At 38.5% G+C, this 15,441-nt stretch overlaps 1 protein-coding gene and 1 pseudogene across 28 annotated transcripts in view; one reads left to right on the top strand and one right to left on the bottom strand.

The window, feature by feature from the left end:
- The window catches only part of SGIP1 (SH3GL interacting endocytic adaptor 1), a 194,844-nt gene that overhangs the window by 139,111 nt on the left and 40,292 nt on the right, over window positions 1-15,441 (bottom strand). The window lies entirely within an intron of this gene.
- On the top strand, window positions 164-894 carry LOC109447601 (myeloid leukemia factor 2 pseudogene; annotated as a pseudogene).

Genomic DNA, 15,441 nt, shown 5'->3' with positions numbered 1-15,441 from the left:
TGGCAGTCGTGGAAGGAGGTGGTGCGGAAGTTCGAAGAGCTCGGACCAATCCCACATCCTGGGCTACAAGCTCTGATCTTGCAGTTCACCAAAAGGTGAGACCGGATGGGCCCCCGAGCGTGAGTTGGGCACTGTGTTGAGGCCCCCTGGAATTAAAATCGGGATGTTCTGCTTCATGAGGGACGTGAAGCCTCAGGATCCCACATTCCTGATGGATCCCTTTGCTATAGTGTCAGCATATGAACCAAACGTTGTCGGGTGGGTCCTTCCTCAGTATCACAGATGGCAACATGCCAGGGACCAGGCCCACCGGCGGCAGGATGCAGCCTGGGGCGGTCTCCTCCTACAGGATGCTGAGAATATCAAGTGGCTTCATGGACATGTTTGCGATGATGAATGACATGATGGGGAACATGGAACCTATGACCACTGGAGGCAACTGCCATACCTTTTGATCCTCCGCTGTCATCTCCTACTCAACACAGGTGCCTCCAAGGTCTACTAGGAGGCGTCAGAGACATGCTCGGCCCCAGGCAGAATCTGGGAGACTCAGAGAACCTTACAGGACTCAGACAGTGGACTAGAGCAGATGTCCATTGGGCATCACATCTGAGACCCAGCTGACATGCTCCAGAGCTTCCAAAACCACCACACATGCAGCAGGAGGAGCAGCAGGACTGTATTAGCCTGGATGAGAGTGAGGCTGCAGCAATGGATAATGAGTGGCGGAGGGGGACTCCCCGAGTCCAGCAGCAGAGTCCTCTGGAATTTGGAGTGCATGAGGTTTCAGGGGGTGGGGGATGAAGGTCTGAGGGACAGCCCGGACAGGCCATACAGGGACCTAAGGCGTTCCCCTCCCGAGAGTGCCTGGTGCAAGTCTCTTGTACAGGCTGAGAGGCTGAGAAATCATCCCCTGAAATATTTTTTTCCTCTCCTACTCCCACTCCCACTTTAATATTAAATTAGCAGGCAAGCTGGCCCCCACCTCTCCTTGGGGGTTACAGGGAGAACCTTTCACTGCCCCTTTACGTACTTTTTCCTTCTCTAATCCCCTTACCATGATGACTCCACTTCTCCTGCATCTGCTAACTTGATTTTTCATGTTGTCGCTCCATCTTTCAACCTCCTTATGTTCTGCATTCTACCCCTGCCATGCACTGAAGGCTCTGGGGAGAAGCTCTGGGTTTAGGGGCCTCCTCCATCCCTCAGCTACCCTGAATCTTTGCCCCCGCTTGCAGGGGCCATAGCCCTTATCCAGGGCTGTGTGTGGAGGGAGAGGACTGGTTCCCAAGCCTTTCTCCCTTCCCACCCCTACCTACATCACAAAAATCTTCCCTATGTCCTCTGCCTTTATTTTTTGATTTGTGCAACTTGTAGCTAGGTGTTTACAGAATAAAGAAGAATGGAAAGAAGAAAAAAAATAATGGTGTCATGTATTGTGCTGTGGAATAAGTAAGGAAAACAGGAGACTAAGTTTAACAGAGAGTTGCACTGTTAACCGGTTAACTTTCACAATGCTAGAGTGCTATGCAAATGGAAATATCCAGTTGGCATTTGGGCATACCACTCTGAAGCTCAGGGATAAGAATGTCAGAATATTAGTTGTGCTTGGACCATCATGGTAGATGAGAGCCTATCCCGAAATGAGTACCTGTTAGTCTTTACAACAACTACATGAAATAGGCCATCTAACCTTTATTTAAGAAATAGAAAATCTGAGGCCCAAAGAGGTTAAATAACTTGCCCAAGGTCCCACAGTAAGTAGCAGAGTAGAACTCTACTCCAAGTCTGACTTCCCATCCTAAAGTCTTCCCACTATGCTGTGGTAACTCTTGAGAAGACAGTCAGGGAAAGAGCTATACCCTGGGCGGGGGGGGGGTCTTGATACTTGAAAGGTGGACATAGGAGGAAGAGCTATGGTATTTGCGCTGCCACCTTGAAAGACTGATCATGTTTCTGGAGCCCTATAAAGGAGAACGCTGCAAGGAAAATGTTGCAAATATGGCAATGGCCACCGGGATTTCTTAATATAATATCTGAAACATCTTTTGCAGTAAAATGTGAGAAGGGAACTAACTCTTGCTGAGCAATGACTCAACCTAAGGAATTGTACTCTATACAAGATCGAACAATCTCAGATAATTCCCACCACTCTATGAAATATGGTTAATTATTATTGGCCTTTTGCAGAAGAGGACACCAAAGCTTGGGGGAGTTAAAAAGCTCACTGAAAAAAAAAAAAAAAAGACACAGATAGAAGGTATTCTAGCTAATGAGTGCTAGACTCTAATTCCACGGCCTTTCCACTTTGCACCATACCTATGGCCTTCCAGGTGAAGCATAGTGAAGGCATTAGAACCAGGCATGCAGAAAGTGGTCACTAAGTCTAAACAAGATAAAGCCTTGAGCAAGTTGAAGCTGGTGAAGTTAGTCCATAATGCCTTAAAACAAATTACTGTGTGTGTGTTTTTTATATAAATTAGAGTTTATTGGGGTGACAATTGTTAGTAAAGTTACGCAGGTTTCAGGTGTAAAATTCTGTAATACATCATCTATATATCACATTGTATGTTCACCACCCAGAGTCAGTTTTCTTTCCATCACCATATATTTGATCCCTTTTACCTCCTGGTAACCACTAAACTATTGTCTGTGTCTATGAGTTTTTGTTTCTTCATTTGTTTGTTTTGTTCTTTTGCTGTTTTCCGTTTTGTATACCACATATCAGTGAAACAAATTATTCTTCATAACATTTAAATTCACAGATTTGCTCTAAAATGCAATTTCCAGTAAGGCCATCCTATAAATTCAGCCTAGTTATTCATGTTTTATTCAGTGACAAGTGGTGTTCACAGTTATCCCCACGAGGGACAACAAGATCCTGGAGTAGGCCTTCCTGGTTTTGGCATCTTACCTGTTCCAAGCTATTCTCTATATTATTGGCACAGTGGCTCTTCAAATCCTCACATCTGATCATGTCATGTTCCTGCCTAAAATTCGTTAGGTTCGTTTCCTCATAAATCTATACCCTTGCATGATATACAAGACCATTTGACACAACAATCTCATCTACTCACTGGCTTTATCTTCTGCTCAGAAATACTCAACTACGTGCATCCTCCCTAACAACCCATCATTTCAGCCCCTGGTTTCTGAGCACACTCTTTTGTTCTGCCTTGAATTTCCTTTCTCAACATGTTCACCCAGCTCCTACTTCAGCTTCAGGGTAAAACTTAATCATCACCTCCTCCGTCAAGGTTGCTTTGGCAGCACCATCGAGATGAAAGCTCTTCCTCTTTCCTTGCTGCTCCCATCGGGACCCGAACGCCTTAGGATGGCCTTATTATTAGTACCTCCTTATTGCCTCATGAGTATGACTTTTCATTTTCATGACTTACATTTATAGGAGGGGGCCTCTCTGCTTGCTACCCCATTTGCATCTCCAGTTTCTAGCAGAATGATTGGCAAATAATATCTATTTGATACGTATCTGAATGGAAGCTATTAAATCCAAGAATGATTAACGTTCCCCAACAAGTTTTTGTCTAGATGTGAGTCATAATCACACAGCTTTGTAATGAATCTTTTTTAAAAAATTAAATTTCTGTGTATTTAAATGAACTCAAAGGCACAAAGACTGGCTGTTTAATGCGCTGTTCTTAAGGCTGCACATTAAATGCCACTGAACAAAGGGAAAGCCAGAGCTCACTGAAGCTCGGAAAGCTGTAAAATACCCGTTACAATAGAGGCCAATGTGTCAAATCTTATAAAGGTTCTATCAGCATTCATTGGACTTTGGGTTTTAATATCACCTGCCCCTCTGGACTAAAAAGATGGTATCTGGGATTGTTTCTGTGAAGGCTGATGGGAAATCCAGACTCTCTTCAGTGTTAAATTGGAGCTCAGCAAGTTGAAAACAGATCCCAAGTGTCTAATTCCCTGAAAGACAGGATCAGCCATTTAACTACAGGAAACCCGAGGAGAGAACAATGTCCTCTGAAAGACCTCAGGGTCTCATCGGTTACAGGAGCCAAAAGTTGTTTTCATATTGCTTTAGTGTTTATTCAGACAGAACACAAATCCTCATGCTATTATATCTTGTACATTTTCCTCACAGACTCAAAATCAAGAGGGTCAACAATTTTAAGTCAGCACAAATATTCTTGCAGTTAAAGATACACAGAATGGAAGTCCATCTCTTTCTACTGTAAATTCAAACTGGGAAAGAAGACAAACGAGGATTTGGAGAGAAAGCATGGCTTTGTAAAAGGCATCCTGGGAAGGGAATCAGGATGCCAGGATTTTGTTTCAGTTCTGCCTCTTATTTGCTATAAATTTTTAGGCAAGTCCCTTCGCCCTTGCAGCCTCAGTCACTTACCAGTGACTTAGATTTTGACAAGTCACTAAAACTTGTGACTTGGGTATAAAATTGGGCTGGTCACACCTACCTTAGGGAATTCATGAGGAATAAATGAGGTAACATGGATGAAGTATGTTCCCCAATGCCCTAGGGCAGAGGTTCCCAAACTCATTTGATGTCTAAGTAATATTTTCACAAGATAGAAATACCTAACAGTTTCACTCATTAAGTAGTTCGGTACGAATAACTTGATACGTATGTTTTGTCCTTAACAATTTAGTAATAGTATGAAAAAAATACACATAAATTGACACACAAAAAATTAATAATTTTATTGTATTTGTAAATAACCACAATTACTTACTAAGGGGATATGTGTGCTTGTTGAGCCCTGCACAGGACACTGCCTCCTTCATTTCCTGTTCCACAATGATTTTAATGCTACACTTGCTTTATTATCACAGTAACTGTCTAAAATCCAGCTTTGTGAAGATATGAAATCATCTGAAGGAACATAGCATGGTCCAAGGTTGAAAGTGTGAAGTACCTGAAGCTCGTTCTGTGTCTGACAGATATTACTGTTTCCCTTGAAAATTTAAAGTATTCCATGGTGCCCATGGTACCCTGGGGTGCCTTGGCACACAGTTTGGGAACTACAGCCCTAGCACCTAGTAGGTATTAAGGAGACATCTGAACCATTTGAATGATCTCCTTCAAGTAAATAATTCTATGATTTGTTAGTTTTTATTACTTTACTCGTACTAGTCTGGATAGTTTATGTAAAGAAAATGAATGTAAATCTCCCACTTCCCTCTTTTTTTCTGGATTAAAAGTTACCTTTAGCATCAAAACAAGTTACTTGTGTCAGCATCCATATACCAATAATGTTTGACTCTGAAGGTTGCAAGTATGTATTGATTATTGCAAAAAGGGGCAAATATTTTTTTTAAAATACACACATGCCCAAGAGAACTTAACTTTCCCCTACACTGGCCAGTTGTGATCTTTCTCTGCTTGAGCCATAAAGGAAGTAAACTCTGCTGAGAATTTACCAGATACACATGGCACTACTTTGTAAGGAATGTTGTATTTAAATGCAAAAATACTCAATTTGGGGAATTTTTATTTATGAAACGTCAAAGTGAGTCACACTTGGATGAGGTCACGGTGGGGGAGGAAGCAAAATGTTAATGTATAAAATCCTTTTTATTTGGCATGGATAGAGCATAGAAGCAGCTGGAAAATTCATCCTCCGGGAAGGATAATTAGCACATCAGTGTTGACTCCGAGGCTGCACCTTGTGTCGGTGGCAATTTACTGTTAATGGCTGCCTGAGGTATTATGTTAAGAAGGATTCTGAGGAAAATTTAGACTCTTTAAAAAATTAAATGGGATATTTATCAGACACTCCGGAGCAGAGACAGGCTGCATATGTGCCACATGTTTGCCATTTATGACTGAATATGTAGAACTCCAGAACATGTTCTTTCTCCCACTTTTTAGGGGGGAAAAAGGCCAGATCTCATTATGCTTACTTGTTTTACTGTTTTATATTAAAAACCCATATTGTTTTACTTTTGGAAGTCATTTCAGAATCTAGAAATTATAACCAAAACAAGAGGGGAGTGTTTAAAGTAAAAAATTAAAAAAAAAAAAGAAACGAAAAGAAATAACTCTAAAGCAACTCTCTCTCAAGTTTTAAATAAAGTTCTCCATTTGATAGAATCAACAGCTTTCTGCTATAATACAGATGCCTCAGGTCAGATGAGGGAGCATATACATCTTTGGAAACAGTCCCCAAAGTAGAAATATTAGGAAATATTACGGACGCAGTCAAGAGAACACCTGAACATCATTCTCTCCTAGTATCCTGAAGGAATAACTCCCTTTATTTGATACTTAATTGCTATAAGATACAGTTGCAATCCCAAAATACCCATCACAGATGTTTTTCAAATGTCTTTTGAGATAATTGTAGATTCACAAACATTTGTAAGAAATAATAAAGAGAGACCCTGTGTACTCTTCACCCAGCTTCCTATTCTGACGGTAAATCTTGTATGACTATTATACAATATCAAAACCAAGAAATTGACATTGCTACAGTCCACCCAACAACTCAGATTTCCCCAGTTTTACATTCACTCGTGTGTGTGTGGGTGTGTGTGTGTATTTGTGTTTTCTTAATGCACTTTTATAACACGTAGATTCTTGCAACTGCCACCACTGTCAAGGTACAGTACAGTTCTATTACAAGGATCCCTTGCACTAAACCCTTTAATAGCCACAGCCACCAACCTCCCTCCCTTCTTCCTGACCTCTGGTAACCACTGATCTCTTTTCCACCTCTATAATTTTGTCATTTCAGGAATATCATACAAATGGGATCATACATTATAAAACCTTTCAAGACTGGCTTTTCACACAGCGTAAATACACAGCGTAATTCCCCTGAGACCCATCCAGTTTGTGTGTGTCTCAGTAGTTCATTCCTTTTGTCACTGAGTAGTATTCTATAATGCGGATTCCATAAAATGGTTTCACCATTTACCCTCATCATAAATTTTATGAAGAGGTTAGGAAAGCCAGCAAATGGAAATGTGAAAACTGCCAACTCTTTTACATGCACAAAACCTGATGGTGGAACTCAGGAGATCACCAATATAAATTGTATCTTTATCTTCTCATATCTTGTGAGGTTGTAGAAGGCATTTGGGAAGGGGTATCCCTTAGCATAACGAAAATCTAATTAATGAAAACAGCACTCAGTGATGAGAAATAATGTGTTTCCAGCTAAAAACAGGGACTAGTGGCTTCACTGTGGCCTGTTTCCAGGACTGCAGATAGGTTTCACTTCCAGTAAAAACTATGAGCTATTGATAGTGGCTGTCTGGAGGGAAGGGAGAAGAATTCAGAGGATGAGTTCAAGCTCAGCAGGAGCAGAATCTAGTGGGTGAAGATCAAAATCCTGTCAAATCTGTGCCAGTTGTTTGTCATCAGCTGAAGAAAGCCCACATTATCTGAAAGGTCAAGGACCAACATGAAGTATACAAAAACAATGGTCAGAAAAACGCATCTAGGCAGTTTGTCTCTAGCATCGTTCAGGCAAGCAGCTCTCAGCAAGCAGGGTTTCATTGGCAAATTTATCCCTGTAGTAGAAAAGGATAGTTCAAGCCAGGAACACCTTCATTAAAATGGCCTGATTTCTTTTTATTTCAACTCTATACACATCAATGAAATAGCTCGTTTTGAGAGAGAAAGCACTGACCAAAGGAGCTAAAACTGTTCCCTTTCCTTAATATTTTAGTGTTTAGTAAGTGACAAGCAGGGTGCTGATGCATTTTATATACCTACTCCCATTCTCACACAATCCTGGGAATTTGGGTCCTATTATTATTCCCATTTACAGATGAGGACTGAGGCTTAGAGAAGTTTAATAACCCATCCACACAAGGAAAAGGGGGCATTTGGTGTCTGTCTCCACTGCCTTTCTTTCCCCTGGACCTTTTCTTTCTATTATAAATTAATAAAGTGGAGTTATGCTTATTATACGATTGTCTGGTGAGTCTGGGCTGCATGATTGTTCCCACATTACTGAAGCTTGCTCACTTCTGGGCACTGGCAAAATCAAAACCCTGGATCCTCGAGGTTAAGTACAGGACCTGGAAATGGAGACTCAAGGGAGTTTTCTGAAGCCACTTCGTTTAGCCCGGTGCCAGCCTTCCCAAGCCACACCCTTCCTTATCACACTAACAAACCACAACACAGATCTCATTATAAATGATAGAATTTGGGGAGAAATAATGCTGTCATTATTTTCTTACCACCTACAAAGTAAGAAATTATGGTAATAACTGTTCTAAAAGATTGGGACAAATTTCTCAATGAGACCTACAAGAGAGGATAAATAAATAATTTTGAGGACTAAATAAGTGTTAAGAATTTATTGGGTACAAACCTTTACATCTAAGCAAAAAAAAAAAAAATGTTTCTACGTTTTTCTTTTACATGTTTTGATTTCCATTAGATCATCCCACAAATACTCTTCAACTAGAAGCCATTCTTATAAAGGAACCATGTGCCTAATCAGTCACATATAGTAGTAAATGTCATGAGCCAAATGACTCTATCAATGCATGTGAAAAGTGAACACAACTGTGGAGAAAGAGAAACTCTCACTCATTGCCGGAGGGAACGCACAATGGTACAGCCAGTTTGGCAGTTTCTTCCAAGATGAAACATACTTTTACCATATGATCTAGCAACTGAGCTCCTGAGTATTTACACAAAGGAGTTGAAAACTTATGTCCACACAAAATGTACACAGATGTTTAGAGCAGCTTTATTCATAATCGCCAAAACTTGGAAACAACCGAGATGTAGGTAAATGGATAAACTGTGGAATTGCCGGATAATGAAATACTATTTAGTACTAAAAAGAAATAACATATCAAGCTACTGTGTTTCCCCGAAAATAAGACTGGGTCTTTTATTAATTTTTGCTTCAAAAGACACATTAGGGCTTACGTTCAGGGGATGTCATTCTGAAAAACCATGCTAGGGCTTATTTTCCGATTAGGTCTTATTTTCGGAGAAACAGTATGAAGACGACGTGGAGGAAACTTAAATGCATATTACTAAGGGAAAGAAACCAATATGAAAAGCTACATACTATAGGATTCCAACTATATAACATTCTAGATAAAGGCAAAACTATGGAGACAGCAAAAAGATTAGTGGTTGCCAGGGTTTCGGGGGGATGAATAGGTGGAACACAGTGGATTTTTAGGGCAGTGAAACTACTCCGTAAGATAGTATAATGATAGATACATATCATTGTGCATTTGTCCAGATCCATAGAATGTACAACACTGAGCGTGAACCCTAATGTAAACTGTGAACTTTGGGTGATAACGAAGGGTCAAGTGTAGGTTCAACAATGATAACAAATGTACCAGACTGTTGGGAGATGTGGATGATGGGGGAGGCTGTAATTGTGTGCAGGATGGTAGGATATGGAAATTGTGCTGTGCACTCAATTTTGCTGTGAACCTAAAACTTCTCTAAAAAATAAGATCTATTAAACAGAAAAAAAAAATGAGTAGAACTGGCAATGAAAGGGACTTTTTCAAAATGGGGGTGCAGGAGAATCTGTGCCTATCACCTGGACGTTATCATTCTCACAGGTTTATGTTGGCCTGAAAATCACACTCTTAGCCTTAACAGGGTATAGTTATCTAAGAATTTTTATTGCTTAACAATTTGGGCCAAAACTACTTGTAAAGAGGAATATAATATTGTTTGGAAAATGGTTGGAGAAGATGCTTCAGGACTTGAATACCAAATTCAGAATGTGGAGAGAGGCTGCAGGACAGAGAAAAGTATCAGAGACCTTTTCCCCTCCCTGAAGTAGTATGTATGGTTGATGCTCCATTTTAGAGAAATATCAATGAACACAGAAGAGTTCAAGTTTATCTGGTCATTAAAATGTCTCCATTGCCATAAAAATATTTAGCAAATTTTACACTGCTTGCTACTACAGAAGCATTAGTGAGAATGGAATTTTTGGATGGGGCAATTTGAAAAGAAAGACAAGTGGGCCGTTGACATCTGGGCTTCAGAAATCAATGTCTTTCTTATTTAAAAAAAAATCAGGTATACAGAACACACTTAAAGCCAATAATTCCAACGAAAATTATTTTCTAATTTTAAAGAGATTTTCTACAGGATTCTGTTAATCAAACTAACAGATGTTGACAGAATCGAAATATTCCTAGGAACACACAAGGAGGTTAATGTTTGTTTTTATCTTCAAACAGATTAGGATTACTCAAAAGGCCATGTATGCATTTGCTTAGGGTACCAAAAATGGAAAAAAAAATTAATTAATGACATTTCCCCACATAAGTTTAGAAATTTTTGAAATTTGTCAAATTTTCTTATCGTTATTTGACTGAATAACATCATTTTTATTTTAAATTAGATGTGGTGGTAGAGGGATGCCAAGATCTTTTCAGTACCTAGGTTCTCTCGAGTTATTAATCTAATTTCTGTCTCCAAGGAATTTAAAAACTCGATGGGGAGGATGGGGAGGTAAAAACACACAGGAAACAAAGAAGAGTACACAGTGTTCTATCATCACGGGGCAAATTGTGTGTCTCTGTCTATATACACAGTAGAAATTTTATGAGACACTGGGAAATAATTTTAAAGAAAAGATAAGACTTAAGCAAGGCCATATGGACTGGGTAGGACCTTGATGTTCAGAAGGAGATGTAGAATTTTTATACAGCCAGGTAGAGTTTAAATAGCCAGCCATTTCCATTTCTTTAAGGAGTCTTTACTTATAGCTCATGTTTTAGAAATTTGTTGTCCAACACCCTCACCTGCTGAGTCTTCTGGATGCAGGGTCATTAGACGTAAGGGGACGTAGCATCAGGAGAGTGTTTTCATGGGCATTTGAGTTTTCACCACAGGTATCCTTTGGAAGCTAGATGGTGGGAAGGCATCAGCTCCCATCCCAAGCTCAAGAGCTCCTGGGAAAACTCATCTTCAGGGAATTCATGGCCTAAAATGACCTACAGTTTAAATTTGCTTTAAGGATGCTTGACCCTCTAGTCCAGTGTTTAGGAAATTTGTTTTGTTTTGTTTTAAGAAAAGAAGAAAAATTGGGGTTAATGACAGAGGAAAGTTTTGTATCCAAATGATTTAAGAAAACAAAGTCTAAAATAGGCAGATCTTAGCCTCTTCAGCAAACATGAAATTAATTCATTCTGTTTCCTTCCAGTCATGAGAAATCCCTGAACCGTTTCCTTTTCTTTACCCTCATCCCCATCCAATAAATAAATAAATAAATAAATAAATAAATAAATAAATACCAAGTAGGTCTTAGGAATTTTAGTGAAGAGGATTAACGATGGCACGTTTAGATGCTAAACAACATAAGACATGATTTCAAATTGATTAAAGCAGGCCTGTGTTTTACTGCTGGGAAAAAAAGATTAAGAAGGCACGGGTTCTGCTTCTGTTTCTTGTGTTAGATAGAAGAATTTCTTTTTTCTTATCACATTCCTGGCAAATTTTGCTCATTTAAGTGCCAGAACCAAGGAGGTAGTTAGTATAGTCCCCTTATTTCAAAAACTTAAAGGACATTTAATAACAGTGTTTTGGTTACTTCTAAGAAAATGTTCAACTGAGCATCTATTGCTAATGGTCTGCAAAGAATAAAACACAAATTAAATGTGACATCAAAAGAGAGATAAGAATAAGAATGGGAATGGAACACTGTGTAGGTTAACTGCACCATTAACTGAAATGAGAGCTTTCTAAATCACGGCCTAGAGTGAAATGGAAAATACAGGAAGGAAGAACAGCTAGAAACAGTGAAAAATGAACTCTCTTCAATTAATTCTTATTTCTTTTCTTTTACTGTAAAAATCAAATTACCATATATTATTAGACTGAATATCTCTCTGCCTTGGATCACTTGGCCTCAAATATTGACCAATTCTACATATTAATAAATCTGTCCTTCATAGAACATTGAAACACTATTGTTCCACATCTCTCTAACAATTAAATGAAGTAGGAGATGTTCTAACATTGTCACATTTTACACATGAAGACACTGAAGGAGAGAGAGGGCAAGTACCTTCTAAGAGACTATAGTGCGTCAGGGACAACTTGCAAGTGATAGAATTTGCACATTATTTTATTATTTCAAACTAATGCTTCAAGGGAACAAATATATATTTAGGATTCCATTTTTCTTTAGTTAGTGATAATAAAAGTTGATCCCTTAGCAAAAATTTTATTCCTTCATGGGGATCATAGTGGGGCAGACAGGAGCTACCTATGTAAACAAAAGTAATACCATGTGACCAAGGAATACACAGAAGAAAGACACCTTTAGTCTCTATTTGATGGGAAATGGAGGGGGTGCTTTAACCAAGGATGTAAAACAAAATGCAGCTGAGATATACAGAGTTTCCTCTTTAGTTTGCCTAGTGAAAGGGTACTGGGGCTCAGAGAATTATGCTTATGTGCATTTAATCACAAACTGAGGAAGTTGGATTTTTGTTTATTAAAATACAAATTAGGAGCATCGATTTCTGCAAAGGTGAAACGCAGCCTCTAAGCGAATGGTCAGTCCCAATGGTCGCCATATTTTAGGGTACATTAGAACAAACTAAGGGATTCATTGAATGCAGTTACTGTGGCCCATTCTCTGAGATTTAGTTGAATGGAGTCAATTTGAATTTATTATAAGCATGTTAGGGAATTCTAGTGCAAGTAGTTCATGGACTATACTTTGAGAATACTCCCACCTTCCTACTACTTTCTAGAGATGATAGGTCATCTCTTACACAAATCCATCTTCAGATCTCATCAAAACCACTTAGACTTCTCTGGCATACCATTATAACTGGGTATTTTATTTGAGAAACCCTATATAATTTGAGGTACTTAATAGGCAAATCTGTCTCATCTTCTTGATAAATAACTTTAAGTCAGTGTGTAAAAAGCCATGTGTAATTCAAATATTTATAAATCAATTAATGTCAAACACATTACAGACTTGATGTAGCAAAGAATTTTTAAAATACATGTACAATAAAATCAATTCCTAATAATATTTTTTCACAAATCTGAATTTAAGTTGGATTTGTTTTAAAGTAACATGTACATATAGGTTAATAATCTTTTTTCCAGCATAGTACAACTAATTGCCACTCTGTTAGCCAAAAAGCTGAGGATTTAAGAATGAATCTGGAGGCTAACTTATTTTAACATAATCTTATATTATTCAAGGTAGATCATCATTTTAGCTTATTTTATGCACTGATAACTCTAATCGCTGCCTATGTCTTTGACTGGAAAGAGTTAACTGCTTTTCCACTGACATAAATTGGCAAAACCCTTAACAGCAACAACAAAAAATCATGTTCAGCTTGTGAAATGTGTTTTTCCCTCATTTAATAAAAAACTTAGAGGTAGATGCCTTTCCCCGGATCTCAGAGAACAATGACTCTCCATTCATATTTGTAGGCCTGGGACCTGACCCGTTTTCATACAAAGTATTCCTGGAAGGGATGATGAACAGTAAAGTCCTTCTATCTTCATTTGCCAGTTCATATGGCCACTTCCCCTGAGAAAAAATATCTCAAAGCAAAGCCATTCACTTTCAAAGGCAACATTACACAATAAGTAATGTTTCATGTACTGCTACGTTATTAGTCTAGTCCACTTATTCTCATTCAGAATGTATAAGCCCTTTTAGGAAAGATGACCTTTTCCCAGATGTCTAGATAGCTCACAGCCTATGAGCATGGCAGAGTGGAAGGAGCATTGAATGGACTTGGGGAGACATGGAATCCAGTCCTGTTATCACCACTAACTGGGCAGTCCCCTCTCCTTTCTGTGAGGTGAGAGATTCCGAATTCATCAGCTTCCTCTCTGAGCTATGGTTCAATGTTTCTTATTTTCTTTTTGTGCGATTCTCCTGATGTCAAGGTAGTTGGTGACTTAGCCTTGTTTTCTACTAAGACATAGTGGGAAGGCAGCAGCTCTTCAAGGCCACCAGGTTCCCCATCTCTTTACCAGCACCTCACACACTGAATGAGAGGTTATCTCTTGTGAGCTCATGTGGATCCTCCGTGATAGGTGGGCAACTGATACTTTGTGAGGTAAATAAGATCACAATACAAAAGGATTAGCAGAATTATAATCTACTTTCTTGTGTCTAATTAATCCCCTGTGTTTTTCTTCATTTGCTGAAGTAAGATTTGGTAAAAAGTCTCCAATCTTCTTTTTATAATGGTAAAGTGTTAACTACATCAGGACCAAACTTACGTTTGATGCTATGAATGGCTAAGACAATCATTCTTTAGTCTTCAGCAGAGAACACAAAATAAAACCCCACTAGTTTAGAGTTTTTTACTGAAGAATGTATAATAACTTGGCTTGGGTTGAGCTGAGGATGTGTCAGGCAAAGCATTTTAAACTTAAGAGAATGTATGGATTTTAACATATTTTTATTTTTAGAATAATTTTTTAATTATTTTTATAGAATGGATGTTAATCATAAATAGTTTTAATTTATTCTTTGAATTAAGACCAGTAGGATCTACTAGGAAATACCATGTTGACAGTTATTATATGCAATTAAAAGTAATTAAAACTATGTTCTATAATAATAATAGGAAAGATCAAACTTTTACTATTTGCAAGGCACAATTTTTATTGTTTTATGGATATATGTCATTAAATTTGCTCAGTAACATGATGAGGTAATAAATTATTATCCCCATTCATGTACAGAAGCAGAGATGTTAAGAATCTTTTCAAGGTCACACAACTAGTAACTAAGCTAGAATTTAAAAATACATAGCCTAACTCCAGAGCCTTGACTCTGAAGTCACTATTTTATACTGCCTTAAATGAACTAATTGGCAACTTCAACAGATTGGACTTTTATTCTTCTATAGTAGTGAGGCTTCATCATTTATTCTTATGTTGCAGAGTGTTTTAGTATAGTGAGAAGGTCTTGAGTTTTTGCCTGCTACTAAAACAAGTAAAAAGTTACAGAATAAAGTTTCTCCACTTTTTTCCATACTTTTTTTTTTTTTTAAGCTTTTGGTATCTATGATGGCTTTTCTGCAGGTCAGAGCTGGCAGAGCACAAGAAATGCACCGAGCACTATAGTAAGTATGGAAGACATAATAACAAACAAAATCTCACTGTATAATGAAAGGTAGACAATGAACAAAAAAAGAATATATCTTGTGTTGGGTGAAGAGAATCACTATGGATAGGAAAAAGCGGATTCAGGTGATAGGGATTTTTGAGATGGTAGTGCTATTTTATGTGGTATGCTTAAGAACGGCCTCTTGGGTTAGGTAATAAATAACTAAGCAGAGTCCTAAAGGAAGTCAAGGAACGTACCATGTAGTGATTAGGGGAAGTGGGTTCTAAGCAGGAGGAAGAACAAATGCAAAGATTCCGAGTCAGGAACAGGCTTGAAGGTACAGGAAACAGCAAGGACCCTAACGTGGCAGAGAAAGAAAGGTAGAAAAGGCAGT

The sequence above is a fragment of the Rhinolophus sinicus genome, chromosome 14, assembly GCF_057876585.1.
Source record: "Rhinolophus sinicus isolate RSI-liver-muscle chromosome 14, RSI-T2T, whole genome shotgun sequence".
In the NCBI taxonomy this organism is placed as follows: Eukaryota; Metazoa; Chordata; class Mammalia; order Chiroptera; family Rhinolophidae; genus Rhinolophus; species Rhinolophus sinicus.
Note: the sequence above shows the minus strand (reverse complement) of the source record. Positions and strands in the feature narration are given on the sequence as shown.